We start from the raw sequence: 27,301 nt of genomic DNA on the forward strand, positions 1-27,301 counted from the left end.
ACCGCATTTTATCAGTCGCCTCTATTTTCCACTCATACAAAATTTTTCTAAAAATTTGTTTTTGCGAGATTTTAAGCTATATAACCATGAAAAAAAATCTACAAATCCCATCGGATAACTCTGGTTTCTTAAAAGAATATGAAATTCATGTGTAGAGACACATTTCTATCCAAATTTTCATCTTCGCGTCCAGAAATAAATGTGTTTGCTAGGGTTGGCTTATTGGATAAAGTGGAAATATCGACGTTTCTCGGGCTAGAAGTGCATTTTTTTGTATATACATTATTAAACCTACAAATTGAAACCGATTGGATAATTCTTTCTGAAAGGGTTTAACATTCACAATGAAAGAGCTTTTTAACACTGGTTTCGATTTTCCACTCATATAAAATATGTCTAATAATTTGGTTTTTGCGAGATTTTAAACTATATAGTCATGAATAAAATCTACAAATCCCATCGGATATCTCTAGCTTCTTTAAGAAATGTCAAATTCGTGTACAGACGTATTTCTATCCAAAGATTATTGTTGGCTTCCAGAATATATGCGTTTGCTAGTGTATGATAATAAGTGGAAAAATCGTCGTTTCTTGGGCTAGAAATGCGATTTTTCGTATATACATTAATTAAACCTACAAATTGAAACCGATTATGCTAATTCTTTCTGAATGGGTTTAACATTCAAAATGAAACAGCATTTTATCACACGTTTCGATTTTCAACTCATTCAAAATTTATCTAAAACTTTGGTTTTTGCGAGATTTTATGCTATAATCATGGATAAAATCTACAAATGCCATCGGATTTCTCTAGTTTCTTAAAAGAATGTCATATTCGTGTGTACACACGTATTTCTATCCAAAGATTCTTGTTCGCGTCCACATATATACGCGTTTGATAGTGTATGCTAAAATGTGGAAAAATCGTCGTTTCTCGGGCTAGAAATGCGTTTCTTCGTATATACATTAATAAAACATACAAGATCTAAGCGATTGTACTGATTCTTTCTGAATGGCTTTAACATTTACAATGAAACCGCATTTTATCACTCGTTTCGATTTTCCACACATACAAAATTTCTCTAAAAATTTGGTTTTCGCCAGATTTTAAGCTATATAATAATGAATAAGATCTACTAATCCCATCGGATCTCTCTGGTTTCTTAAAAGAATATCAAATGCGTGTGTACACACTTATTTCTTTCGAAAGATTGATGTTCCCGTCCAGAAATATTTGCGTTTGCTAGCGTATGGCAATAAGTTTGAAAATCGTCGTTTCTTGGGCTAAAAATGTGTTTTTTCCTATATTCATTAATAAAACCTAGAAATTGAAACCGATTCTGCTAATTCTGTTTGAGTGGGTTTAACATTCACAATGAAACAACATTTTATCACTAGTTTCGATATTCAACTCATTTAAAATTTCTCTAAAAGTTCGGTTTTTGCGAGATTTTACTCTATATAATCATGAATAAAATCTTCAAATCCTATCTTATTACTCTAGTTTCCAAAAAAAAAAAAAAAAAAAATGTCAAATTCGTGTGTACACACGTAATTCTATCCAAAGAGACTTCTTCGCGTCCAGAAGTATATGCGATTGCTAGTATATGGTAAAAAGTGAAAAAATCGTCGTTTCTCGGGGTTAAAAATGCGTTTTTTTTCCTATATACATTAATAAAACCTACAAATTGAAACCGATTGTGCTAATTATATCTGAATGGGTTTAACATTCACAAAGAAACCACATTTTATCACTTGTTTCGATTTTCCACTCATACAAAATTTCTCCAAAATTTTTTTTTTTTGCGAGATTTTAAGCTATATAATCATGAATAAGATCTACAATTCCCATTGGATCTCTCTGGTTTCTTAAAAAAATATCAAATTCGTGTGAATACACGCATTTCTATTCAAAGTTACATGTTCGCGTCCAGAAATATATGCGTTTGCTAGTGTATTGTAAAAAGTGGAAAAATCGTTGTCTCTCGGGCTAGAAATGCTTTTTTTGTGATATACGTTAATGAAACCTACAAATTGAAACCGATTGTGATAATTCTTTATGAATGGGTTTAACATTCACAATGAAAGAGCATTTGATCACTCGTTTCGATTTTCCACTCATGTAAAATTTAGCTAACAATTTGGATTTTGCGAGATTTTAAGGTATATAATCATGAATGAAATCTACAAATCCCATCGGATTTCTCTAGTTTCTTGAAAAATTTCAAATTTGTGTGTACACACGTATTTCTATCCAAAGGTTCTTGTTCGCGTCCAGAAATATATGCGTTTGCTAGTGAATGGTAATAAGTGGAAAAATCGTCGTTTCTCGGGCTAAATATGCCTTTTTTTCGTATATACATTAATGAAACCTACAAATAGAAACCGATTGTGCTAATTCTCTCTGAATGGGTTTAACATTCACAATGAAACAGCATTTTATCACTCGCCTCGATTTTCCACTCATTCAAAATTTCTCTAAAACGTTGGTTTTTGCGAGATTTTATGCTATATAATCATGAATAAAATCTACAAATCCCATAGGATCTCTCTGGATTCTTAAAAGAATGTCAAATTCGTGTGTACACACCTATTTCTATCCAAAGATTCATGTTCGCGTCCAGAAATATATGCGTTTGCTAGTGTATGGCGAGAAGTGGAAAATTCGTCGTTTCCCGGGCTAAAAATGCGTTTTTTCGTATATACATTAATAAAACATAGAAATTCCAAGCGATTGTGCTAATCCTTTCTGAATGGGTTTAACATTTACAGTGAAACCTCATTTTATCACTCATACAAAATTTCTCTAAAAATTTGGTTTTTGCGAGGTTTTAAGCTATATAATCATGAATAAAATCTACAAATCCCATCTGATCTCCTTAATTTCTTAAAAGAATGTCAAATTTGTGTGTACACAAGCATTTCTATCCAAAGGTTCATGTTCGCGTCCAGATATCTATGCGTTTGCTAGTGTAATGTAAAAATTGAAAAAAATCTTTGTTTCTCGGGCTAGAAATGCGTTTTTTCGTATATACATTAATAAAACCTACAAATTGAAACAGATTGTGCAAATTCTTTCTGAATGGGTTCAACATTCACAATGAAACAGCATTTTATCACTCGTTTCGTTTTTCCACTCATACAAAATTTCTCTAAGTATTTGGTTTTTGCGAGATTTTAAGCTATATAATCATGTATAAAATCAACAAATCCCATCAGTTTTCTCTAGTTTCTTAAAAAAGAGTCAAATTCATGTGTACAGACGAATTTCTATCCAAAGATTCTTGTTCGCGTCCAGAAATATATACGTTTGCTAGTGTATGGTAACAAGTGGAAAAATCGTCGTTTCTCGGGCTCAAAATTCATTTTTTCATAAATACATTAATGAAACCTACAAATTGAAACCGATTTTGCTAATTCTTTCTGAATGGGTTTAACATACACAATGAAACCGCCTTTTATCACTCTTCTCGATTTTCCAGTCTTAGAAAATTTCTCTCAAAATTTGGTTTTAGCGAGATTTTAAGCAATATAATCATGAAAAATATCTTCAAATCCAATAGGATCTCTCTGGGTTCTTCAAATAGTGTCGAATTGGTGTGTACACATGCATTTCTATCCAAAGTTTCACGTCCTGAAATATATGCTTTTGCTAGTGTATGCTTATAAGTGGAAAAATCGTCGTTTCTCGGGCAAGAAATACGTTTTTTCGTATATACATTAATAAACCCTACAAATCGAAACCGATTGTGCTAATTCTCTCTGAATGGCTTTAGCATTCACAGTGGAACAGCATTTTATCACTTGCTTCGATATTCCACTCATAGAAAATTTCTGTAAAAATTTCGTTTTTGCGAGATTTTTAGGTATATAATCATGAATAAAATCTACAAATACCATCGGATCTCTCGGGTTTCTTAAAAGAAAGTCAAATTCGTGTGTACTCACCTATTTCTATCCAAAGATTCGGGTTCGCGTCCAGAAATATATGCGTTTGCTAGTGTGTGTTAATTAGTCAAAAAATCGTCACTTCTCGGGGTAGATATGCGTTTTTTCCTACATACATTAATAAAATCTACAAATTCCAAGCGATTGCACTAATTCTTTCTGAATGGGTTTAACATTCACAACGAAACAGGATTTTATCACTCGTTTCGATTTTCCACTCATACAACAATTCTCTAAAAATTTGGTTTTCGCGAGATATTAACCTGTATAATCATGAATTAATTCTACAAATCCCATCGGATCTCTCTGGTTTCTTAAGAGAATGTCAAATTCGTGTGTACACACGTATTACTATCCAAAGATTCATGTTCGCGTCCACAAATATATGCGTTTGCTAGTGTATGACAGTAAATGGAAAAACATCGTTTCTCGGGCTAGAAATGCGTTTTTTCGTATTTACATTAACAAACCTACAAATTGAAATCGATTGTGCTAATTCTTGCTGAATGGGATTAACATTCACAATTAAACAGCATTTTATCACCTGTTTCGAATTTCCACTCATTTAAAATTTCTCTAAAAATTTGGTTTTTGCGAGAATTTAAGCTATTTAATCATGAATAAAATCTACAAATCCCATCGGATTTTTTTATGTTTCTTGAAAAAATGTCAAATTCCTGTGTACACACGTATTGCTATCCGAAGATTCTTGTTCGCTTCCAAAAATATATGCGTTTGGTAGTGTATGGTAAGAAGCGGAGAAATTGTCGTCTCTCGGGCTAGAAATGCTTTTTTTTGTATATACATTAATAAAACCTACAAATTGAAACCGATTGTGCTATTTCTTTCTGAATGGTTTTAACATTCACAATGGAACCCAATTTTATCACTCGGTTCGATTTTCCACTCATACAAAATTTCTCTAAAGTTTTGGATTTTGCGAGATTTTTAGGTATATAATCGTGAATAAAATCTACAAATCCCAACGGATCTCTCTGGCTTCTTAAAAGAAAGACAAATTCGTGTGTACACACCTATTTCTATCCAAAGCTTCATGTTCGCGTCCAGAAATATGTGAGTTTGCTAGTGTATGGTAATAAGTGGAAAATCGTCGTTCTCGGGCTAGAAATACTTTTTTTTGTATATACATTAATAAAACCTACGAATTGAAACCGATTGTGCTAATTCTTTCAGAATGGGTTTAACATTCAAAATGGAACCGCATTTTATCACTCGTTTCGATACTCCACTCATACAAAATTTCTCTAAAATTTTGGTTTTTGCGAGATTTTAGGCTATATAATCGTGAATAAAATCTACAAATCCCATCGGATCTCTCTGGTTTCTTAAAACAATTTCAAATTCGTGTGTACACACCTATTTCTATCCAACGATTCATGTTCGCGTTCAGAAATATATGCGTTTGCTTGTGTATGGTAATAAATGGAAAAATCGTCGTTTCTCGTGTTGGAAATGCGTTTTTTCGTATATGCATTAATAAAACCTACAAATTGAATCGGATTGTGCTAATTCTTTCTGAATGGGTTTAACATCCACAATGAAACATCATTTTATCACTCGTTTCATTTTTCCACTCGTATAAAATTTCTCTAAAATTTGGTTTTTGCGAGATTTTAAGCTATATAATCATGAATAAAATCTACAAGTCCCCTCCGATTTCTCTAGTTTCCTAAAGAATGTAAAATTATTGTGTACACACGTATTTCTATCCCAAGATTCTTGTTCGCGTCCATAAATATATGCGTTTGCTCGTGTATATATTAATAATTGGAAAAATCATCGTTTCTCGGGCTAGAAATGCGTTTTTTCTTATATACATTAATAAAATGTACAAATTGAAACCGATTGTGCTAATTCTTTGTGAATGGGTTTAACATTCACAATGGAACCGTATTTTATCACTCGCTTCGATTTTCCAATCATACAAAATTTCTCTAATAATTTGGTTTTTGCGAGAATTTAGGTATATAATTATGAATAAAACCCACAAATCCCATCGGATCTCTATGGTTTCTTAAAAGAAATTCAAAATCGTGTGTACACACCTATTTCTATCCAAAGATTCATGTTCGTGTCCAGAAATATATGCGTTTGTTTGTGTATGGTAATAAGTGGAAAAATCGTCGTTTCTCGGGCTAGAAATGCGTTTTTTCCTATATACTTTAATAAAACCTACAATTTGAAACCGATTTTACTAATTCTTCCTGAATGGGTTTAACATTCACAATGAAACAGCATTTTATATCTCGTTTCGATTTTCCACTTATTTAAGATTTCTCTAAAAATTTGGTTTTTGCTAGATATTATGCTATTTAATCATGAATAAAATCTACAAATCCCATCGGATTTTTCTAGTTTCTTTAAAAAATGTCAAATTCGTGTGTACACACCTGTTTCTATCCAAATATTCTTGTTCGCGTCCAGAAAAATTTGCGTTTGCTAGTGTATGGTAATAATGGAAAAATCGTTGTTTCTCGGGCTAGAAATGCGTTTTTTCGTATATACATTAATAAAACCTACGAATTGAAACCGATTGTGCTAATTCTTTCTGAATGGGTTTAACATTCACAATGAAACAGCATTATATCACTCATTTCGATTTTCCACTCATGTAAAATTTGTCTAAAAATTTGGTTTTTGCGAGATTTTAAGCTATAGAGTCATGAATTAAATCTACAAATCCCATCGGATTTCTCTAGCTTCTTTAAGAAATGTCAAATTCTTGTGTACACACGTATTTCTATCCAAAGATTCATTTTCGCGTCCAGTAATATATGCGTTTGCTAGTGTATGGTAATAAGTGGAAAAATCGTCGTTTCTCTGGCTAGAAATGCGATTTTTCCAATATACATTAATTGACCCTACAAATTGATACCGATTATCCTAATTCTTTCTGAATGGGTTTAACATTCAAAATGAAACAGCATTTTATCACTGGTTTTGATTTTCCACTCTTTCAAAATTTCTCTAAAAATTTGGTTTTTGCGAGATTTTATGCTATAATCATGAATAAAATCTACAAATGCCATCGGATTTCTCTTGTTTCTTAAAATAATGTCATATTCGTGTGTGCACACTTATTTCTTTCCAAGGATTGATGTTCCCTTCCAGAAATATATGCGTTTGCTAGTGTATGGCAATAAGTTTGAAAATCGTCGTTTCTCGGGCTAAAAATGAGTTTTTTCCTATTTCATTAATAAAACCTAAAAATTGAAACCGATTGTGCTAATTCTGTTTGAGTGGTTTTAACATTCACAATGAAACAACATTTTATCACTCGTTTCGATTTTCAACTCATTAAAAATTTCTCTAAAAATTTGGTTTTTGCGAGATTTTACCCTATATAATCATGAATAAAATCTACAAATTCTTTCGAATAACTCTAGTGTCCAAAAAAAAAAAAATGTCAAATTCGTGTGTACACACGTATTTCTATCCAAAGAGACTTGTTGGCGTCCAGAAGTATATGCGATTGCTAGTATATGGTAACAAGTGGAAAAATCGACGTTTCTCGGGCTAGAAGTGATTTTTTTTCGTATATACATTAATAAAACCTACCAATTGGAACTGAGTGTGTCAATTCTTTCTGAATAGGTTTTAACATTCACAATGAAAAAGCATTTTGTCACTCGCCTCAATTTTCCACTAATACAATATTTCTCTAAAAATTTCTTTTCGCGAGATTTTAAGCTATATAATCATGAAAAAATCTACAAATCCCTTCGGATATTTTTGGTTTCTTAAAAGAAAGTCAAATTCGTGTGTACACACGCATTTCTTTCCAAATTTTCATGTTTCCGTCCAGAAATCTATGCGTTTGCTTGTGTATGGTTTTAAGTGAAAAAATCGTCGTTTCTCGGGCTAGAAATATTTTTTTTTCCTATATACATTAGTAAACCCTACAAAGTCGAAGCGATTGTGCTATTTCTTTGTGAATGGCTTTAACATTCACAATGAAACAGCATTTTATCACTCGTTTCGATTTTCCACTCATATAAAATTTCTCTAAAAATTTGGTTTTTGCGAGATTTTAAGCTATATAATCATGGATAAAATCTACAAATCCCATGGGTTCACACTGGTTTCTTAAAAGAATATCAAATTCGTGTGTACACACGTATTTCTATCCAAAGATTCATGTTCGCGTCCAGAAATATATTCGTTTGCTAGTGTATGGCAATAAGAGGAAAAATCTTCGTTTGTGGGGCTAGAAATGCGTTTTTTATAACATTAATAAAACCTACAAATTCCAAGCGATTGTGCTAATTCTTTCTGAATGGGTTTAACATTCACAATGAAACAGCATTTTATCACTCGTTTCGATTTTCCACACATTTAAAATTCCTCTAATAATTTGATTTTTGCGAGATTTTAAGCTATATAATCAGGAATAAAATCAACAAATCCCGTCGGATCTTTCTGGATTCGTAAAATAATGTCAAATTGGTCTGTGCACACCTAATTCAATCCAAAGTTTCATGTTCGCGTCCAGAAATATATGCGTTTGCTAGTGTATGGCAATAAGTGGAAAAATCGTCGTTTATAGGTCTAGAAAGGCGTTTTTTCGGATATACATGAATAAAATCTACAAATTGAAACCGATTGTGCAAAATCTTTCTGAATGGTTTTAACATTCACAATGGAACTGCATTTTATCACTCGTTTCGATTTTCCAACCATACAAAATTTCTCTAAGAATTTGGTTTTTGCGAGATTTTGAGCTATATAATCATGAATAATATCTGCAATTCCCATCGGATCTCTCTGCTTTCTTAAAAATATATCAAATTCGTGTGTACACACGCATTTCTATCCAAAGTTTCATCTTCGCGTCCAGAAATATATGCGTTTTCTAGTGTAGGCCTATAGTAAAAAGTGGAAAAAATCGTGGTTTGTCGGGCTAGAAATGCGTTTTTTCGTATGAATGAATGAATGAATGAATGAAATAGCCTTTGGATTTCCCGTGAAGGGCTATGGCCTCCTAAAAGGGGAGCTCTTTAGAGATCATGCGGTGAGCTAATCCGCATGACGGTAGATTCTGTTCTATATAAGTTTTGTTCGTCGTTTGTGTGTGTACACTTGCGCTCTCACTCGATACTGGCAAACTGTAGCGATCTCCATTCTTCTCGGTTCTTGGCTGTTCTGGACCATAGGGGACCAGCTAGGCTCTTGAAGAATTCCGCCCATCTGGTCCCAGGTCTTCCTCGGTTTCGCCTCCCGATGCGTGGGTCCCACGTGGTGGAAATATGCGCCCATCTGCAGCCTTGGAGTCTCGACACGTGGCCTCCCCATTTCCATTTCAGGCGTTCCCCTTGGTGTGCCATGTCTCTGGTGTTTGTCATCTGCTTGAGTCTGGTGTTGGAAATCTTGTCTCTGAGGGAGAGTCCTAGGATTCTCCTCTCCATTTTGCGCTGGCAGATCTGAATCTGCGTCTTCTGGTTCACGGTCAGTTTCCAGGTCAGACAGCCGTACAGTAAGGTTGGGAAGATACAGGATTGCAGCACCTCCAGCTTTAGTTTGCGGTTCAGTTTCTTGTCAAGGAGTATGAATTGCAGTGACCAGAAAGCTCTCCATGCTGATGCAATTCTTCTTTTTAGTTCTCTCGTCATGCAGCTTTTGAATCCGACCAATTGGCCCAGATAGATGTATTCCTCCACGTACTGTAATCTGGTTGCGTTGACTTGGATTGGTTGTGGTTGGCTGTTCGTCATGACTTGGGTTTTTTCCATGTTCATGCTTAGGCCTGCGTGTGCGCTGCAATCGCTTAGTTCCTGTATCATCTCTTGTAGGTCGGTGGCGTTTTTAGCGAAAAGTACGATGTCGTCCGCGAATCTTAGGTTCGTCAGCCGATATCCGTTTATATTGATTCCATGTCTTTTCTTCCACTTTAGCTTGCGGAATATGTCTTCCAGGAGGCTAGTAAATAGCTTTGGTGAGATCGGATCCCCTTGTCGGACTCCTCTTCCTATTCTGAATATTTGTCCTTCTCGTTCTGTCATCACGATGGCGTGCGAGTCTCCGTAGAGCTTAGTTAGGATGTTGATATATTTGTGCTCGACTCCCTGGTTACTCAGCGCCTGTAATACACAGGAGTGTTCTACCGAGTCAAATGCTTTCTTGAAATCTATAAATGCGAGATAGAGGGGAATATTGAATTCGTCCGTTTTTTCTATGACCTGGTTGATTGTCTGTAGATGATCCACCGTGCTGTAACCTGAGCGAAATCCTGCCTGGTCTGGAGCTTGGTTGTCATCCAGTACTTTCGTGAGTCTCCTTGTGATTATCTTAGAGAACAGCTTGTAGACATTTGACATCAGGCTGATTGGACGGTAGTTGTTCAGGTCGTCCTTGGCACCTTTTTTGTGGAGTAGAATAATTTTGCTTGTCTTCCATTGGTGGGGTACTGTCTCCGATTTGAGTATTTCGTTGAAGACTGCGGTGAGCGGTGTTAGCAAGGAGTCGTGACCGAGTTTCAGGTGTTCGTTGTGGATGTTGTCTTCTCCGGGCGCTTTTCCGGATTTGAGTTCCCCTATCGCTGTCCTGACCTCGCTTTGAAGTATTGGTGGGACCTCGATGTCGTCTACGTTGTTCATCTGAATACTGTCGCTTGGATTCGCTTCCTGTTTGGAGCTGGTGTATAGTGATCTGTAGTAGTTTGTGGCTGCCGTCACAATGTCTTCTCTTTCTGTTAGACGGTTGCCTCTGGGTCCCCGTGCTCCCAAGAGCCATTGCTTCCCACTTCCTCTCTGTTTTCTTGCTTGTCTTGTTGATTTGGATGATTCCAGTATTGTTCTTACTGCCTCTGTGTTGTGTTCACGTACGTCCCTTCTGATCGCCCTTTTTGTTTGCTTATCAATCTCTGCGTACTGGTTTTTATTGTCCTCGTTTTCATCCCTGCTTGGATATAATCTCTTCCTTTGTTCAATTAATGCAATTGTTAACGGGCTGAGCTTGGAACTGTTTTCTCTAGTTACATTTGTTCTCCTGGCTGTGATTGATGCTTGGGTAAGGGCCTCTTCGATGGAGTTGTATAGATCCTGTGGGTCGCGCTGGGAGGATAGGTCCATTTCTTGTAGTCGTTCCTGTAGTGCAAGGCCGAAAGTGTGCCTATCTAAGCTGTCAATTGTGCTCGCTATTGTATTCCCAAAATGTCTTCTGTTTCTCTTTATATTCACTGTGGCACGTACCATTCTGTGATCCGTCGAGAATTTCAGGCTTGGTACGACTTGTATGTCCCTCGCACCTGCTAGGCTGTCGGTTAGTATGTAGTCCAGTTCGTTTTTTGTCGTGCCGTTGGGGTGTCTCCAGGTCCACCTTGCTTCGCTACGCTTTCTGAAGAACGTGTTTAGTATCACCATTCTCTGTTCTGTGGCGAATTGTACCAGTCGTTCTCCTCTTGCGTTCCTTGTCCCGTAGCCGTACGGCCCAACTGGGTCCTCTTGTGCGTGGAGTTTGTTCTCTACTTTGCTGTTGAAGTCGCCTAATATGAAGTTCCTGTGTGATCTGTGTCTCTCAATTGTGTCTTCAAGCAGTCTGTAGAAGTCTTCGCTGTCTTCGTCACTATGGTTTTCTGTGGGTGCATATATTTGTATCATAGTTACATCGCATGTCGCTGTCTTTATCTTTAGAACTATTATTCTCTCTGAAACCCCTATGATTTCCTTCACCATGGGTTTGATGTGTTTCTTAATCAGGAATCCTACTCCTTTCTGTCCTTTGGTCTGCCCGATGTAGCAGAAGAGGTCGCCGTTATTCTTTTCGATTATAGTTTCCCCCATTCTTCTGATCTCGCAGAGGCCCAGGATATCGCAGTTAATGTTTTTTAGAGCATAGTTTAGCTCCTCTTCTCTTTCTTCTGTCCTGAGTGTGTTCACGTTTAGTGTGGCTATTCTGAATTCTTGTCTGGTGGTACGTTGGTGTGGTGTCTGTACTGGTGTGTTGTGAGATTCCGTTGGCGCTCTTGGTGGTTCTAAGTTGTTGTTTGTAGCATAGTGCTTGTTCCTGGGATGCTGATTTGTTGTTGTGGCCGCTGCGCGTTTTTTGGTTGGGGCAGGTTCCGTGGTTGCGGCGGGTTTTTTACCTGGGGCAGCTCGTTCCAACGTATCCATCTATCATTTATCAGTATTTTCTGATATCCCACCTTGACGTTGTTGCATTTGTTCCTCTCTTCGGTAGCTAGATTACGTAGTTGGGTTTGTATACTCCTTTCCTGGAGTGTCATGTCATCATCGATGAAGCATTCCTCCCCCGCTAATTTGTGTTTGTTCTTCATTATAGTCATTTTGTCTTCCATGCTGGCGAGTTCAACCCTGGCTAGTCCTCTGTCGGAGTAGTCTTTGCAGATGTACATAACTTTGCTGTATGGTTTGTTGAATTCTACTTTTGCCAGTATTTCATTTACTTTATTGGTCATTTCTTCATGGTTGTCTGGTCGTATCTCTTTGTTTTTGATGATTATGTTTTGTCTTCTTTCTCTCCTCTGCCTCCTCTCTTCCGCTTCCTCTAGTGACCTTAATTTTTTCTCTATATGTGTGGTTCTCTCATCCATGGTGTTATCTAAGTTGCGTACTCTGGTTTCCAGGTTGTTGCACTTTTCTTCTATTCTCTTGTCAAAACCTTTTAATTTCCTCTCTCAAGTCTGCTATGTCTTTCCTTGTTTCAGCCTTAAAGTCCGTGTTTTGTTTCTTTAGGTCTTTTAGTTCGGCTAGGATGTTACTGAACATGGCTTGTATGGTCTGATTCGTGTCGGTGTCTTCTTCACTGCCGCTGTTCCGTTGGTTCGCCCGTTGTGCAGGTGTATTTCGTGATTTTCTTGCCGCCATTTTGGACGTGCTCCTGGGTTTGTCGCACTTGTGAGGAGGTTCCGCCTAGCGTGTTGTTTAGGGTGGTTGGCTGTCCGCTGCCGTGTGGGCGGTTCCCTTTTAGCACTGTTACTGTGTGGGCGGGCTGACTTCCCGGGTTGGTAGTAATGTCCTCTGTCGCTAGGGCTCGCCCGCTTCGTTATTACTTCTCTTGGTGCTTGTCGCCTTCTGGTGGGGTATCGCTGAACTCGTTCGGTTATTGAGTTGAACTTCCCCTGCGTCACTTCCGGTGTTAGGAGCGCTTGTGTGACTTCCTTCCCTGTGGAGGCGCTCTGCGATCTTTTAACCTCACTTAATGTGGCGTTGATTTTTTTCTCTGTTGTGGCTTTTATCCTGCAAGGATGTTGCTACTAACACTCCCCGGCTGTCTCTGAACTATTACTGACCTTTTTGTGGTATTGTGGTTGGTTTGCCGCCCTTTATCTCGCTATTTTTCGCGTGGATAACGCACCACTATAATTCGACTTCTACAAGTAGTCCGCCATCTTCCAACTTTTCTTTTTTTTTATGTACATTAATAAAACCTACAAATTGAAAACGAAAGGGCTAATTCTTTCAGAATGGGTTTAACATTCACAAAAAAGAGCATTTTATCACTCGTTTCGATTTTCCACTCCTACAAAATTTCTCTAAAAATTTGGTTTTTACGAGATTTTAATATATATAATGATGAAAAAAATTTACAAACCCCATCGGATCTCTCTGGTTTCTTAAAATAATGTGAAAGTCGGGTGTACACACGCATTTCTATCCAAATTTTCATGTTCCCTTCCAGAAATCTATGCGTTTGCTAGTGTAATGTAAAAAGGGAAAAATCGTCGTTCCTCGGGTTAGTAATGCGTTTTTTCGTATAAACATTAATAAAGCCTACAAATTGCAAGCGATTGTGCTAATTCTTACTGAATGGCTTTAACATTTACAATGAAACCGCATTTTATCACTCATTTCGATTTTCCACACATACAAAATTTCTCTAAAAATTTGGTTTTTGCGAGAATTTAAACTATATAATCATGACTAAAATCAACAAATCCCATAGGATCTCACTGGATTCTTAAAAGATTGTCAAATTCTTGTGTACACACCTATTTCTATCCAAAGATTCATGTTCGCGTCCAGAAATATATGCGTTTTCTAGTGTATGGCAATATGTGGAAGAATTGTCATTCCTCAGGCTAAAAATGCGTTTTTTCCTATATACATTAATAAAACCTACAAATTCCAAGCGATTGTGCTAATTCTTTCCGAATGGTTTTAACATTCACAATAAATCAGCATTTTATCACTCGTTTAGATATTCCACTCATTTAAAATTTCTCTAAACATTTGGGTTTTGCGAGATTTTAAGCTATATAATCTTGAATAAAATCAACAATTCCCATCGGATCTCTCTGCTTTCTTAAAAAAAAAAATCATGTTCGTGTGTACACATGCATTACTATCCAAAACTTCATGTTCGCGTCCAGAAATATGTGCGTTTGCTAGTATATTGTAAATAGTAGAAAAATCATCGTTTGTCGGGCTAGAAAAGCGTTTTTTCTGATATACATTAATGAAACCTGCAAATTGAAACCGCTTTTGCTAATTCTGTTTTGGGTGGGTTTAACATTCACATTTTATCACTCTTTTCGATTTTCCACTCATTTATAATTTCTCTAAGAATTTGGTTTTTGCGAGATTTTAAGCTATAAAATCAAGAATAAAATCTACAAATCTCATGGGACCTCTCTGGTTTCTTAAAAGAATGTCAAATTCGTGTGTACACACCTATTTCTATCCAAAGATTCATGTTCGCGTCCAAGAAATATATGCGTTTGTTAGTGTATGGCAATTAGAGGAAAAATCGTCGTGTCTCGGGCTAGAAATGCGTTTTTGCGGATATACATTAATAAAACTTACAAATTGAAACCGATTGTGCTAATTCTTCCTGGATGGGTTCAACATTCACAATGAAACAGCATTTTATATCTCGTTTCGATTTTCCACTCATTTAAAATTTCTCTAAAAATTTGGTTTTTGCTAGATGTTATGCTATTTAATCATGAATAAAATCTACAAATCCCATGGATTTTTCTAGTTTCTTAAAAAAATGTCAAATTCGTGTGTACACACGTATTTCAATCCAAATATTTTGTTCGCGTCCAGAAATATATGCGTTTGCTAGTGTATGGTAATAATGGAAAAATCGTCGTTTCTCGGGCTAGAAATGCGTTTTTTCGTATATACATTAATAATACCTACAAATTGAAACCGATTGTGCTAATTATTTCTGAATGTGTTTAACATTCACAATGAAACCGCATTTTATCACTCGCCTCGATTTTCCACTCATACAAAATTTCTCTAAAAATTTGGTTTTTGCGAGATTTTAAGCTATATAATCAAGGAAAAAATCTAGAAATCCCATCGCATCCCTCTGGTTTCTTAACAGAATATCAAATTCGTGTGTACACACGCATTTCTGTCCAAGGTTTCATGTTCGCGTCCAGAAATCTATGCGTTTGCTAGTGTAATGTAAAAAGTGGAAAAATCGCCGTTTCAAGCCCAAGAATTGCGTTTTTTCGTATATACATTAATAAAACCTACAAATTGAAACCGATTGTGCTAATTCTTCCTGAATGTGTTTAACATTCACAATGAAACAGCATTTTATCACTAGTTTCCATTATCCATTCTTTTAAAATTTCACTAAAAATTTGGTTTTTGCGAAATTTTATGCTATATAATCCTGAATAAAATCTACAAATCCCATCGGATTTCTCTAGTTTCTTAAAAAAATGTCAAATTTGTTTGCACACACGTATTTCTATCCAAAGATTCATATTCGTATCCAGAAATACATGCGTTTGCTTGAGTATGTTAAAAAGTGGAAAAATCGTCGTTTCTCGGACTAGAAATGCGTGTTTTCTTATATACATTAATAATACCTACAAATTCCATGCGATTGTGCTAATTCTTTCTGAATGGCTTTACCATTCCCAATGAAAAAGCATTTTATTACTCGTATCGATTTTCCAATCATACAAAATTTCTCTAAAAATTTGGTTTTTGCGAAATATTAAGCTATATAATAATGAATAAGATCTACTAATCCCATCGGATCTCTCTTGTTTCTTAATAGAATGTCAAATTCGTGCGTACACACACCTATTACTATGCAAAGATTCATATTCTTGTCCAGAAATATATGCGTTTGCTAGTGTATGGCAATTAGTGGAAAAATCGTCGTTTCTCGGGCTAGAAATGCGTTTTTTCTTATATACATTAATAAAACCAACAAATTGAAACTGATTGTGCTAATACTGTTTGAATGGGTTTAACATTCACAATGAAACAACATTTTATCACTCTTTTCGAATTTCCACTCATTTAAAATTTCTCTAATATTTTGGATTTTTGCGAGATTTTAAGCTAGGCCTATATAATCAGGAACAAAATCTACAATTCCCATCGGATCTCTCTGCTTTCTTAAAAAAATATCAAATTCGTGTGTACACATGCATTTCTATTCAAAGTTTCATTTTCGCGTCCAGAAATATTTGCGTTTGTTAGTGTATGGTAATAAGTGGAAAAATCGTCGTTTCTCGGGCTAGAAATGCGTTTTTTATATATAGATTAATAAATCAAAAAAATTCCAAGAGATTGTACTAATTCTATTTGAATGGCTTTAACTTTCACAATGAAACCGCATTTTATCACTCGTTTGGATTTTCCACTCATACAAAATTTCTCTATAAATTTGGTTTTTGCTAGATTTTAAGCTATATAATCATGAATAAAATCAACAAAACCCATCGGATCGCTCTAGTTTCTTAAAAGAATGTCAAATTCGTGAGTCCACACCTATTTCTATGCGAAGATTCATGTTCCCGTCCAGAAATATGCGTTTGCTAGTGAATGGCAATTAGAGGAAAAATCGTCGTGTCTCGGGCTAGGAATGCATTTGTGCGTATATACATTAATAAAACTTACAAATTGAAACCGATTGTGCTAATTCTTCCTGAATGGGTTTAACATTCACAATGAAACAGCATTTTATATCTCGTTTCGATTTTCCACTTATTTAACATTTCTGTAAAAATTTGGTTTTTGCTAGATATTATGCTATTTAATCATGAATAAAATCTACAAATCCCATCGGATTTTTCTAGTTTCTTTAAAAAATGTCAAATTCGTGTGTACACACCTGTTTCTATCCAAATATTCTTGTTCGCGTCCAGAAAAATTTGCGTTTGCTAGTGTATGGTAATAATGGAAAAATCGTTGTTTCTCGGGCTAGAAATGCGTTTTTTCGTATATACATTAATAAAACCTACGAATTGAAACCGATTGTGCTAATTCTTTCTGAATGGGTTTAACATTCACAATGAAACAGCATTATATCACTCATTTCGATTTTCCACTCATGTAAAATTTGTCTAAAAATTTGGTTTTTGCGAGATTTTAAGCTATAGAGTCATGAATTAAATCTACAAATCCCATCGGATTTCTCTAGCTTCTTTAAGAAATGTCAAATTCTTGTGTACACACGTATTTCTATCCAAAGATTCTTTTTCGCGTCCAGTAATATATGCGTTTGCTAGTGTATGGTAATAAGTGGAAAAATCGTCGTTTCTCTGGCTAGAAATGCGATTTTTCCTATATACATTAATAGACCCTACAAATTGATACCGATTATCCTAATTCTTTCTGAATGGGTTTAACATTAAAAATGAAACAGCATTTTATCACTGGTTTTGATTTTCCACTCTTTCAAAATTTCTCTAAAAATTTGGTTTTTGCGAGATTTTATGCTATAATCATGAATAAAATCTACAAATGCCATCGGATTTCTCTTGTTTCTTAAAATAATGTCATATTCGTGTGTGCACACTTATTTCTTTCCAAGGATTGATGTTCCCTTCCAGAAATATATGCGTTTGCTAGTGTATGGCAATAAGTTTGAAAATCGTCGTTTCTCGGGCTAAAAATGAGTTTTTTCCTATTTCATTAATAAAACCTAAAAATTGAAACCGATTGTGCTAATTCTGTTTGAGTGGTTTTAACATTCACAATGAAACAACATTTTATCACTCGTTTCGATTTTCAACTCATTAAAAATTTCTCTAAAAATTTGGTTTTTGCGAGATTTTACCCTATATAATCATGAATAAAATCTACAAATTCTTTCGAATAACTCTAGTGTCCAAAAAAAAAAATGTCAAATTCGTGTGTACACACGTATTTCTATCCAAAGAGACTTGTTGGCGTCCAGAAGTATATGCGATTGCTAGTATATGGTAACAAGTGGAAAAATCGACGTTTCTCGGGCTAGAAGTGATTTTTTTTCGTATATACATTAATAAAACCTACCAATTGGAACTGATTGTGTCAATGCTTTCTGAATAGGTTTTAACATTCACAATGAAAAAGCATTTTGTCACTCGCCTCAATTTTCCACTAATACAATATTTCTCTAAAAATTTCTTTTCGCGAGATTTTAAGCTATATAATCATGAAAAAATCTACAAATCCCTTCGGATATTTTTGGTTTCTTAAAAGAAAGTCAAATTCGTGTGTACACACGCATTTCTTTCCAAATTTTCATGTTTCCGTCCAGAAATCTATGCGTTTGCTAGTGTATGGTTTTAAGTGAAAAAATCGTCGTTTCTCGGGCTAGAAATATTTTTTTTTCCTATATACATTAGTAAACCCTACAAAGTCGAAGCGATTGTGCTATTTCTTTGTGAATGGCTTTAACATTCACAATGAAACAGCATTTTATCACTCGTTTCGATTTTCCACTCATATAAAATTTCTCTAAAAATTTGGTTTTTGCGAGATTTTAAGCTATATAATCATGGATAAAATCTACAAATCCCATGGGTTCACACTGGTTTCTTAAAAGAATATCAAATTCGTGTGTACACACGTATTTCTATCCAAAGATTCATGTTCGCGTCCAGAAATATATTCGTTCGCTAGTGTATGGCAATAAGAGGAAAAATCTTCGTTTGTGGGGCTAGAAATGCGTTTTTTATAACATTAATAAAACCTACAAATTCCAAGCGATTGTGCTAATTCTTTCTGAATGGGTTTAACATTCACAATGAAACAGCATTTTATCACTCGTTTCGATTTTCCACACATTTAAAATTCCTCTAATAATTTGATTTTTGCGAGATTTTAAGCTATATAATCAGGAATAAAATCAACAAATCCCGTCGGATCTTTCTGGATTCGTAAAATAATGTCAAATTGGTCTGTGCACACCTAATTCAATCCAAAGATTCATGTTCGCGTCCAGAAATATATGCGTTTGCTAGTGTATGGCAATAAGTGGAAAAATCGTCGTTTATAGGTCTAGAAAGGCGTTTTTTCGGATATACATGAATAAAATCTGCAAATTGAAACCGATTGTGCAAAATCTTTCTGAATGGTTTTAACATTCACAATGGAACTGCATTTTATCACTCGTTTCGATTTTCCAACCATACAAAATTTCTCTAAGAATTTGGTTTTTGCGAGATTTTGAGCTATATAATCATGAATAATATCTACAATTCCCTTCGGATCTCTCTGCTTTCTTAAGAATATATCAAATTCGTGTGTACACACGCATTTCTATCCAAAGTTTCATCTTCGCGTCCAGAAATATATGCGTTTTCTAGTGTAGGCCTATAGTAAAAAGTGGAAAAAATCGTGGTTTGTCGGGCTAGAAATGCGTTTTTTCGTATGAATGAATGAATGAATGAATGAAATAGCCTTTGGATTTCCCGTGAAGGGCTATGGCCTCCTAAAAGGGGAGCTCTTTAGAGATCATGCGGTGAGCTAATCCGCATGACGGTAGATTCTGTTCTATATAAGTTTTGTTCGTCGTTTGTGTGTGTACACTTGCGCTCTCACTCGATACTGGCAAACTGTAGCGATCTCCATTCTTCTCGGTTCTTGGCTGTTCTGGACCATAGGGGTCCAGCTAGGCTCTTGAAGAATTCCGCCCATCTGGTCCCAGGTCTTCCTCGGTTTCGCCTCCCGATGCGTGGGTCCCACGTGGTGGAAATATGCGCTCATCTGCAGCCTTGGAGTCTCGACACGTGGCCTCCCCATTTCCATTTCAGGCGTTCCCCTTGGTGTGCCATGTCTCTGGTGTTTGTCATCTGCTTGAGTCTGGTGTTGGAAATCTTGTCTCTGAGGGAGAGTCCTAGGATTCTCCTCTCCATTTTGCGCTGGCAGATCTGAATCTGCGTCTTCTGGTTCACGGTCAGTTTCCAGGTCTGACAGCCGTACAGTAAGGTTGGGAAGATACAGGATTGCAGCACCTCCAGCTTTAGTTTGCGGTTCAGTTTCTTGTCAAGGAGTATGAATTGCAGTGACCAGAAAGCTCTCCATGCTGATGCAATTCTTCTTTTTAGTTCTCTCGTCATGCAGCTTTTGAATCCGACCAATTGGCCCAGATAGATGTATTCCTCCACGTACTGTAATCTGGTTGCGTTGACTTGGATTGGTTGTGGTTGGCTGTTCGTCATGACTTGGGTTTTTTCCATGTTCATGCTTAGGCCTGCGTGTGCGCTGCAATCGCTTAGTTCCTGTATCATCTCTTGTAGGTCGGTGGCGTTTTTAGCGAAAAGTACGATGTCGTCCGCGAATCTTAGGTTCGTCAGCCGATATCCGTTTATATTGATTCCATGTCTTTTCTTCCACTTTAGCTTGCGGAATATGTCTTCCAGGAGGCTAGTAAATAGCTTTGGTGAGATCGGATCCCCTTGTCGGACTCCTCTTCCTATTCTGAATATTTGTCCTTCTCGTTCTGTCATCACGATGGCGTGCGAGTCTCCGTAGAGCTTAGTTAGGATGTTGATATATTTGTGCTCGACTCCCTGGTTACTCAGCGCCTGTAATACACAGGAGTGTTCTACCGAGTCAAATGCTTTCTTGAAATCTATAAATGCGAGATAGAGGGGAATATTGAATTCGTCCGTTTTTTCTATGACCTGGTTGATTGTCTGTAGATGATCCACCGTGCTGTAACCTGAGCGAAATCCTGCCTGGTCTGGAGCTTGGTTGTCATCCAGTACTTTCGTGAGTCTCCTTGTGATTATCTTAGAGAACAGCTTGTAGACATTTGACATCAGGCTGATTGGACGGTAGTTGTTCAGGTCGTCCTTGGCACCTTTTTTGTGGAGTAGAATAATTTTGCTTGTCTTCCATTGGTGGGGTACTGTCTCCGATTTGAGTATTTCGTTGAAGACTGCGGTGAGCGGTGTTAGCAAGGAGTCGTGACCGAGTTTCAGGTGTTCGTTGTGGATGTTGTCTTCTCCGGGCGCTTTTCCGGATTTGAGTTCCCCTATCGCTGTCCTGACCTCGCTTTGAAGTATTGGTGGGACCTCGATGTCGTCTACGTTGTTCATCTGAATACTGTCGCTTGGATTCGCTTCCTGTTTGGAGCTGGTGTATAGTGATCTGTAGTAGTTTGTGGCTGCCGTCACAATGTCTTCTCTTTCTGTTAGACGGTTGCCTCTGGGTCCCCGTGCTCCCAAGAGCCATTGCTTCCCACTTCCTCTCTGTTTTCTTGCTTGTCTTGTTGATTTGGATGATTCCAGTATTGTTCTTACTGCCTCTGTGTTGTGTTCACGTACGTCCCTTCTGATCGCCCTTTTTGTTTGCTTATCAATCTCTGCGTACTGGTTTTTATTGTCCTCGTTTTCATCCCTGCTTGGATATAATCTCTTCCTTTGTTCAATTAATGCAATTGTTAACGGGCTGAGCTTGGAACTGTTTTCTCTAGTTACATTTGTTCTCCTGGCTGTGATTGATGCTTGGGTAAGGGCCTCTTCGATGGAGTTGTATAGATCCTGTGGGTCGCGCTGGGAGGATAGGTCCATTTCTTGTAGTCGTTCCTGTAGTGCAAGGCCGAAAGTGTGCCTATCTAAGCTGTCAATTGTGCTCGCTATTGTATTCCCAAAATGTCTTCTGTTTCTCTTTATATTCACTGTGGCACGTACCATTCTGTGATCCGTCGAGAATTTCAGGCTTGGTACGACTTGTATGTCCCTCGCACCTGCTAGGCTGTCGGTTAGTATGTAGTCCAGTTCGTTTTTTGTCGTGCCGTTGGGGTGTCTCCAGGTCCACCTTGCTTCGCTACGCTTTCTGAAGAACGTGTTTAGTATCACCATTCTCTGTTCTGTGGCGAATTGTACCAGTCGTTCTCCTCTTGCGTTCCTTGTCCCGTAGCCGTACGGCCCAACTGGGTCCTCTTGTGCGTGGAGTTTGTTCTCTACTTTGCTGTTGAAGTCGCCTAATATGAAGTTCCTGTGTGATCTGTGTCTCTCAATTGTGTCTTCAAGCAGTCTGTAGAAGTCTTCGCTGTCTTCGTCACTATGGTTTTCTGTGGGTGCATATATTTGTATCATAGTTACATCGCATGTCGCTGTCTTTATCTTTAGAACTATTATTCTCTCTGAAACCCCTATGATTTCCTTCACCATGGGTTTGATGTGTTTCTTAATCAGGAATCCTACTCCTTTCTGTCCTTTGGTCTGCCCGATGTAGCAGAAGAGGTCGCCGTTATTCTTTTCGATTATAGTTTCCCCCATTCTTCTGATCTCGCAGAGGCCCAGGATATCGCAGTTAATGTTTTTTAGAGCATAGTTTAGCTCCTCTTCTCTTTCTTCTGTCCTGAGTGTGTTCACGTTTAGTGTGGCTATTCTGAATTCTTGTCTGGTGGTACGTTGGTGTGGTGTCTGTACTGGTGTGTTGTGAGATTCCGTTGGCGCTCTTGGTGGTTCTAAGTTGTTGTTTGTAGCATAGTGCTTGTTCCTGGGATGCTGATTTGTTGTTGTGGCCGCTGCGCGTTTTTTGGTTGGGGCAGGTTCCGTGGTTGCGGCGGGTTTTTTGCCTGGGGCAGCTCGTTCCAACGTATCCATCTATCATTTATCAGTATTTTCTGATATCCCACCTTGACGTTGTTGCCTTTGTTCCTCTCTTCGGTAGCTAGATTACGTAGTTGGGTTTGTATACTCCTTTCCTGGAGTGTCATGTCATCATCGATGAAGCATTCCTCCCCCGCTAATTTGTGTTTGTTCTTCATTATAGTCATTTTGTCTTCCATGCTGGCGAGTTCAACCCTGGCTAGTCCTCTGTCGGAGTAGTCTTTGCAGATGTACATAACTTTGCTGTATGGTTTGTTGAATTCTACTTTTGCCAGTATTTCATTTACTTTATTGGTCATTTCTTCATGGTTGTCTGGTCGTATCTCTTTGTTTTTGATGATTATGTTTTGTCTTCTTTCTCTCCTCTGCCTCCTCTCTTCCGCTTCCTCTAGTGACCTTAATTTTTTCTCTATATGTGTGGTTCTCTCATCCATGGTGTTATCTAAGTTGCGTACTCTGGTTTCCAGGTTGTTGCACTTTTCTTCTATTCTCTTGTCAAAACCTTTTAATTTCCTCTCTCAAGTCTGCTATGTCTTTCCTTGTTTCAGCCTTAAAGTCCGTGTTTTGTTTCTTTAGGTCTTTTAGTTCGGCTAGGATGTTACTGAACATGGCTTGTATGGTCTGATTCGTGTCGGTGTCTTCTTCACTGCCGCTGTTCCGTTGGTTCGCCCGTTGTGTAGGTGTATTTCGTGATTTTCTTGCCGCCATTTTGGACGTGCTCCTGGGTTTGTCGCACTTGTGAGGAGGTTCCGCCTAGCGTGTTGTTTAGGGTGGTTGGCTGTCCGCTGCCGTGTGGGCGGTTCCCTTTTAGCACTGTTACTGTGTGGGCGGGCTGACTTCCCGGGTTGGTAGTAATGTCCTCTGTCGCTAGGGCTCGCCCGCTTCGTTATTACTTCTCTTGGTGCTTGTCGCCTTCTGGTGGGGTATCGCTGAACTCGTTCGGTTATTGAGTTGAACTTCCCCTGCGTCACTTCCGGTGTTAGGAGCGCTTGTGTGACTTCCTTCCCTGTGGAGGCGCTCTGCGATCTTTTAACCTCACTTAATGTGGCGTTGGTTTTTTTCTCTGTTGTGGCTTTTATCCTGCAAGGATGTTGCTACTAACACTCCCCGGCTGTCTCTGAACTATTACTGACCTTTTTGTGGTATTGTGGTTGGTTTGCCGCCCTTTATCTCGCTATTTTTCGCGTGGATAACGCACCACTATAATTCGACTTCTACAAGTAGTCCGCCATCTTCCAACTTTTCCTTTTTTTTTTTATGTACATTAATAAAACCTACAAATTGAAAACGAAAGGGCTAATTCTTTCAGAATGGGTTTAACATTCACAAAAAAGAGCATTTTATCACTCGTTTCGATTTTCCACTCCTACAAAATTTCTCTAAAAATTTGGTTTTTACGAGATTTTAATATATATAATGATGAAAAAAATTTACAAACCCCATCGGATCTCTCTGGTTTCTTAAAATAATGTGAAAGTCGGGTGTACACACGCATTTCTATCCAAATTTTCATGTTCCCTTCCAGAAATCTATGCGTTTGCTAGTGTAATGTAAAAAGGGAAAAATCGTCGTTCCTCGGGTTAGTAATGCGTTTTTTCGTATAAACATTAATAAAGCCTACAAATTGCAAGCGATTGTGCTAATTCTTACTGAATGGCTTTAACATTTACAATGAAACCGCATTTTATCACTCATTTCGATTTTCCACACATACAAAATTTCTCTAAAAATTTGGTTTTTGCGAGAATTTAAACTATATAATCATGAATAAAATCAACAAATCCCATAGGATCTCACTGGATTCTTAAAAGATTGTCAAATTCTTGTGTACACACCTATTTCTATCCAAAGATTCATGTTCGCGTCCAGAAATATATGCGTTTTCTAGTGTATGGCAATATGTGGAAGAATTGTCATTCCTCAGGCTAAAAATGCGTTTTTTCCTATTTACATTAATAAAACCTACAAATTCCAAGCGATTGTGCTAATTCTTTCCGAATGGTTTTAACATTCACAATAAATCAGCATTTTATCACTCGTTTAGATATTCCACTCATTTAAAATTTCTCTAAACATTTGGGTTTTGCGAGATTTTAAGCTATATAATCTTGAATAAAATCAACAATTCCCATCGGATCTCTCTGCTTTCTTAAAAAAAAAATCATGTTCGTGTGTACACATGCATTACTATCCAAAACTTCATGTTCGCGTCCAGAAGTATGTGCGTTTGCTAGTATATTGTAAATAGTAGAAAAATCATCGTTTGTCGGGCTAGAAAAGCGTTTTTTCTGATATACATTAATGAAACCTGCAAATTGAAACCGCTTTTGCTAATTCTGTTTTGGGTGGGTTTAACATTCACAATGAAACAACATTTTATCACTCGTTTCGATTTTCCACTCATTTATAATTTCTCTAAGAATTTGGTTTTTGCGAGATTTTAAGCTATAAAATCAAGAATAAAATCTACAAATCTCATGGGACCTCTCTGGTTTCTTAAAAGAGTGTCAAATTCGTGTGTACACACCTATTTCTATCCAAAGATTCATGTTCGCGTCCAAGAAATATATGCGTTTGTTAGTGTATGGCAATTAGAGGAAAAATCGTCGTGTCTCGGGCTAGAAATGCGTTTTTGCGGATATACATTAATAAAACTTACAAATTGAAACCGATTGTGCTAATTCTTCCTGGATGGGTTCAACATTCACAATGAAACAGCATTTTATATCTCGTTTCGATTTTCCACTCATTTAAAATTTCTCTAAAAATTTGGTTTTTGCTAGATGTTATGCTATTTAATCATGAATAAAATCTACAAATCCCATGGATTTTTCTAGTTTCTTAAAAAAATGTCAAATTCGTGTGTACACACGTATTTCAATCCAAATATTTTGTTCGCGTCCAGAAATATATGCGTTTGCTAGTGTATGGTAATAATGGAAAAATCGTCGTTTCTCGGGCTAGAAATGCGTTTTTTCGTATATACATTAATAATACCTACAAATTGAAACCGATTGTGCTAATTATTTCTGAATGTGTTTAACATTCACAATGAAACCGCATTTTATCACTCGCCTCGATTTTCCACTCATACAAAATTTCTCTAAAAATTTGGTTTTTGCGAGATTTTAAGCTATATAATCAAGGAAAAAATCTAGAAATCCCATCGCATCCCTCTGGTTTCTTAACAGAATATCAAATTCGTGTGTACACACGCATTTCTGTCCAAGGTTTCATGTTCGCGTCCAGAAATCTATGCGTTTGCTAGTGTAATGTAAAAAGTGGAAAAATCGCCGTTTCAAGCCCAAGAATTGCGTTTTTTCGTATATACATTAATAAAACCTACAAATTGAAACCGATTGTGCTAATTCTTCCTGAATGTGTTTAACATTCACAATGAAACAGCATTTTATCACTAGTTTCCATTATCCATTCTTTTAAAATTTCACTAAAAATTTGGTTTTTGCGAAATTTTATGCTATATAATCCTGAATAAAATCTACAAATCCCATCGGATTTCTCTAGTTTCTTAAAAAAATGTCAAATTTGTTTGCACACACGTATTTCTATCCAAAGATTCATGTTCGTATCCAGAAATACATGCGTTTGCTTGAGTATGTTAAAAAGTGGAAAAATCGTCGTTTCTCGGACTAGAAATGCGTGTTTTCTTATATACATTAATAATACCTACAAATTCCATGCGATTGTGCTAATTCTTTCTGAATGGCTTTACCATTCCCAATGAAAAAGCATTTTATTACTCGTATCGATTTTCCAATCATACAAAATTTCTCTAAAAATTTGGTTTTTGCGAAATATTAAGCTATATAATAATGAATAAGATCTACTAATCCCATCGGATCTCTCTTGTTTCTTAATAGAATGTCAAATTCGTGCGTACACACACCTATTACTATGCAAAGATTCATATTCTTGTCCAGAAATATATGCGTTTGCTAGTGTATGGCAATTAGTGGAAAAATCGTCGTTTCTCGGGCTAGAAATGCGTTTTTTCTTATATACATTAATAAAAGCAACAAATTGAAACTGATTGTGCTAATACTGTTTGAATGGGTTTAACATTCACAATGAAACAACATTTTATCACTCTTTTCGAATTTCCACTCATTTAAAATTTCTCTAATATTTTGGATTTTTGCGAGATTTTAAGCTAGGCCTATATAATCAGGAACAAAATCTACAATTCCCATCGGATCTCTCTGCTTTCTTAAAAAAATATCAAATTCGTGTGTACACATGCATTTCTATTCAAAGTTTCATTTTCGCGTCCAGAAATATTTGCGTTTGTTAGTGTATGGTAATAAGTGGAAAAATCGTCGTTTCTCGGGCTAGAAATGCGTTTTTTATATATAGATTAATAAATCAAAAAAATTCCAAGAGATTGTACTAATTCTATTTGAATGGCTTTAACTTTCACAATGAAACCGCATTTTATCACTCGTTTGGATTTTCCACTCATACAAAATTTCTCTATAAATTTGGTTTTTGCTAGATTTTAAGCTATATAATCATGAATAAAATCAACAAAACCCATCGGATCGCT

The sequence above is a fragment of the Periplaneta americana genome, chromosome 11, assembly GCF_040183065.1.
Source record: "Periplaneta americana isolate PAMFEO1 chromosome 11, P.americana_PAMFEO1_priV1, whole genome shotgun sequence".
Classification (NCBI taxonomy): domain Eukaryota; kingdom Metazoa; phylum Arthropoda; class Insecta; order Blattodea; family Blattidae; genus Periplaneta; species Periplaneta americana.